This window comes from Tarenaya hassleriana, unplaced genomic scaffold, assembly GCF_000463585.1.
Source record: "Tarenaya hassleriana unplaced genomic scaffold, ASM46358v1 Cleome20, whole genome shotgun sequence".
NCBI lineage: Eukaryota > Viridiplantae > Streptophyta > Magnoliopsida > Brassicales > Cleomaceae > Tarenaya > Tarenaya hassleriana.
This window is the reverse complement of record NW_010965373.1, coordinates 725943-730884: the sequence shown is the minus strand read 5'-3', so window position 1 is coordinate 730884 and position 4942 is coordinate 725943. Positions and strand designations below refer to the sequence as shown.

General features: G+C 31.6%; 1 non-coding gene across 1 annotated transcript; it reads left to right on the top strand.

The window, feature by feature from the left end:
- The first annotated feature begins 4080 nt into the window (after positions 1-4080).
- Positions 4081-4152, top strand: TRNAW-CCA. Its single transcript has one exon. It is a non-coding gene; the product is annotated as a tRNA-Trp (tRNA).
- Positions 4153-4942: the final 790 nt, after the last annotated feature.

Sequence of the window (4942 nt, the reverse complement as noted above, 5' to 3'; positions counted from 1 at the left end):
GGGAAAGAGACTGTCTGCGACTGTGAGGGAGAGCGGGATGATGTGGGGTTTAAAAATACATTAAGAAAAGACCCATTTTTTTTTTTAAAAAAAAACAACTTTACGAATAAATCGCCATTAAAATAAAATTTTATGTACAGAGCCCCCATTGACTGGTTGACCACGAAATGTGGGGAAGAAAGACGAAGAAGACAGTTTAATTTGGGGAATTATGTTAATTAATTAGTGATTAATTTTTGAATCTCCGCATAGATTTGCTTAATCCCCCGTGAGATTTGGGTCATTAACTTGTTCCCTTATTTGGCCCTGAGAACTCGTCTTATTTACCACATATGCCCGCACTTTCTCCGTCTGGACCACAGCCTTCACCAGTGGCATTTCTGTCACTTCAGCTCGCAATAATCTAATTATAATTAATGAGGAGGCTCCAATCCCCTGCTTCTCGGCCTAGACAAACATTTATGAAAACACTTTCCTTTTAGTATATCAATTTCTTAATTCTCAAATAATCATATTATAATAATATATGAGGATTTAATTAACACTTTTACAACAGTCTAAGGTATTAATCTAAAATTAAATTATAAAAAATGACAAATATACATGCATGATCTAACGCTTGGGAGTTCAAATTTTGAAAAGAGATTCCAACAGTCATTTTTAATAATAGATTTAGACATTTTGAAATATAAAAATGATTACTAGAACAAAGACCGTATTGCACGTTTACCCCAAAATCAGTTTCCTTTTTATTTATTACATTTATTTTGTGTCTTTTGGTATTCTTGAAGCCTGTCTGGATACCACATGGCAAAGACATTATTTTAATATTTAATTAAATTTTTTTGGGTAAATTCATACACGGATTCATTCCATTACGAGTTTTTCTTGTAACCCATAGAGGGAATATTTGAATTTCGAATCATGCGACTGTTAGTTGCCGTTAATCTCTTTGTTAACGTTAGTCTCTATTTCCTGTGTTAGTTTGTTCTTAATTTTGTACTCCCTCCGTAAAATATTTGTGGTTTTAGAGATTATTTTTGTTTATAAATAAATGTCATTTTCTAATTTTATCCTCAAAATTAAAAATGTCAAACTTCAATAGAGTATTAATGTGAATATGATTTTAATAAGGGTATATATGAATTTTTAAAAATTTTATTAAAAACTGTAAAAAAAAATTAAAACAACAATTATATTTTCTAACATTTGGAACTGAAATCTTTTTCCACAAAACAAGCCATTAAAAATAAAATAATAGATGGTCCGGAAACAAATTCCGAAAAACAATAAAAATATATAAGCAAAGAGGAATCTTGTTCAAACTAATATTTAATTGATAAACACAAGTCTATGATATTGCGATCTGTTTTAAAATAGTATTTAATGGTTGAGTATATAAGCTATAAGTATTTGAGAATAAGATACACGAGTGTGTAGGATATGATATGCTATTTCTTTGTGGGAAAAAAAATTAAACATTAAAAATAGGGGTGGCCATTTCGGTTATTAACCGAATAACCGAACCGAACCGAACCGAATAAGACATAACCGTACCCGAACCGAACCCGACATCAAAACCGAACGGTTATGATTTCCTTAAACCCGAAGAACCGAAACCGAAACCGAACCGAACCGAATAAAAAATAACCGAAAAAACCGAGCGAATAACCGACAATTTTCTTTGAAAAATTGAACTTTTTACCAAAACCGAACCGAACCCGAACCGAAAAATAACCGAACCGAACCGAACCGAAATTTATATAAAAACCGAATGGTTATAGTTTTTCTATAACCGAAATAACCGAACCCGAATATAACCGAACCGAACCCGAACCGAAACCCGAATTGGCCACCCCTAATTAAAAACATGATACGGAAATTATTTACTTCAATTATAATATTAATTTGTAGCCCAGCTAAGTTGGCCAAAGTCAAAATAATCATTCACATGTGTTCCATAAAGCTTCTAAAATTTAAACGTTAGGTCTTTGGGAACTATTGATGGCAAATCTTCAAATTTTAGAATTCTTAATTTTTTGCTAAACAAAACTAGGGTTCTTATTATCTTATTAAAACCCAACAAACTAAATATAAAATTTAATGTATTATTTATTCTCTATCTCACACAAATACACACACACACACACAAATGCTTAAACTGTAGAATTTGTATAAAATAATTTTAAAATTCGTAGTTTTGTATATAAAAAAAAAAGTATACGGAATTTGAATATGAACTATACGACGTACAAATTTGGAAGAGTGTGATGAATGATGTTCAAGGGTAAAGGGAAAAGGGGGAGTGGGGGGACCAAAAGTTAGATCTAAGATTCAAATCCGAAAGGGCAGAGATATAGAGATCTGAACAATTTGAAGAAGGACAATCTTGATAAGAGCCTGTGTCATGCTGGCTGGTCCAAAATTATTCCATTTTATTTTTAAATAAACTCCTCCACTCCCCTATAACCCCATCCATATCCACCATATATGGTCTTTACCCAAATAGTTATGTAATATGCATATATATATATATATATAATGTGTATAGCATATATGAACCAAGCTTGTATATCATTAATATACTACTGAATTTGATGTATATAAGTATAAATGAGAACTAGTATTGTACTAAATACATCTCTAACATTTCCCCGCAGTATGTGCTATTTTGTATATAATATATAATTATCCGTGTATCACAGAACATTCGGAAATTTTGTTTATTTTTCGTACATGTATTTTCTCACGGCATTGTACCAATAAAACGCAACATGCGAAACACAGGCGCATTTTTTATTTGTGCTTTTCCATATTATATAAATTAAAATATCAATTTTATCATTTAATATATAAATAAATATTTTTTGTTGATATATATATATATATATAATAAATATTAAATTATCTCATATGGTCATACAAATACTGTATTTATTTCACCATATCCAATTGATTCTTTTTTCCTGTAAGTTTGTAAAAAAAAAAGTCGTTTCATCTATTCAATAATGCATTGAAAGTATTTGAATGTATTGTAAATAAATAAATTCAATAAATGATATGCAAACACTGAATCGAAGGACATGTAACATATTTTGCGCATATGTCTCAAAGACAGTTGCCACCAACCAACCAACCAACCAAACACCGATCGCATGCATGCATTCATCATTTACTGCATTATACATAAAACGCCCCACAATAATCATTGATATTTGATAGATTTAAAAGTTACAAGATTTGCCTTTTCTAAGTTAAAAGCAAAATAGACGTTGGACACTGCCTTTAAAATTTTCAAAAAATATATGATTTTTTTAATTTCCGTTAAAATTAAAAGGTGTAAAAATATATACGCCATTTTTATTTGAAATGTAGTTTTCAAAAAGTTCTTATAAGATTCTATATATTTTTTAGGACTTTTCGTTAAAACTATTATTTTAACTGATAATAGAAAAAAAAATTAAGTATTTATTTTAATGGATTTTGTGTAATTATATAGAAATTTGTTTTTAATTGGGTTTTGTTTGGTGTTTTATAAAAATATTAGAAAAGTTAATCGTGGGCCCATACCCAAAATGACCCAAACCCAAATAAAAGAAGCTCGGATCATTTGACGTGGCCTCCATGTTCTCCTTCCCCCTCTATCGTCCGCGTTCGTTCAAACGTCGCCCACTTCCGACCTCCAAAATCAAAGCCTACGCTCTCAAACCCTAGAATTTGGGGAATTCCCATGTTCATTCTGCCATTCTAGTGTGCGTTTCTTTGTAAAAGAGCGAGATGGTAGGGAGCAATTCGCTGGCGGGATTGCAAAATCCACTCGAAATTAGCGAGAGAATACGCTCTCGAAGCATCTTATGGCACTTCTGTCATCTTCTTCGATGGTGCCATTGCTCGGATCAATAAGCAAATAGTTCCCCTTTCTCTTTCCTCGCCGCCGACATCGAGAGAAACACGACAAGTTGTGATCATGTGCCCTATTATTATGTTGTCTCGTTTTGTTCATAGTCAATCACTTCTGCTCTCGAACGTTATAAATCAAACGCATATATAATTAAAATATTTTAGGATGGATATCACCTAGGATCCGTGGCGCAATGGTAGCGCGTCTGACTCCAGATCAGAAGGTTGCGTGTTCGATTCACGTCGGGTTCAATCCTCCCGATCCTGGATCCCTTTTTTTTCCTATTAAATTAATTACTTATCTTCATTGATACTAAATTCCTAATATGCCCTTATGAATGACGACTTAATTAATTAATATCGTTGGCTTGTTAATTACCATTAGTCAACTTTCCATTTATTGTCGACCGATCAATATTTTATATTATTGTTTTTAATCCACTCGTCTTAACCATTTTGATTAACTTTTTTTTTCGTCGGTCCATTAAGAAGAGATAGATACCTTGTTCGTCTTCAGAGGCTTTTACAAAGACAAAATCCTGCCATTGTTTGGCCATGCAACTAGGGGTGGGCACGGGTCGGATATCCGGGAAAATTGAGAGATTTGGATTCGGATCCAGGAGACTCGGGTATTTAACTATAAGATTTGTATCCGGAATTTGGTATTTACGAGTATCCGGGGTACGGGTATCCGGAATAATAGTCGGGTACTTGCGGATATCCGGATCCGGATTTATTTAAGAAAAACAACAATATTCATATATAAAATTTTTAAAACATGAAGATATATTTATAAAAATTGTTGAATTATGATAAAATATATAAGACAAAAGAGATAATAAGAGACAAATAATAATAAATTTAAATTTTTTGAATTAATATTAAAAAAATATGAAATTATTTCATCTAAAATAATTGTATTTTATAAAAATATTATATAAATATAAGATATAATTATTTATAATCATAATACGCGGGTACCCGCGGGTATCCGGTTTTAAAAATTCTATTATCCGGATTTGGATCCGGATTCACGGGTATT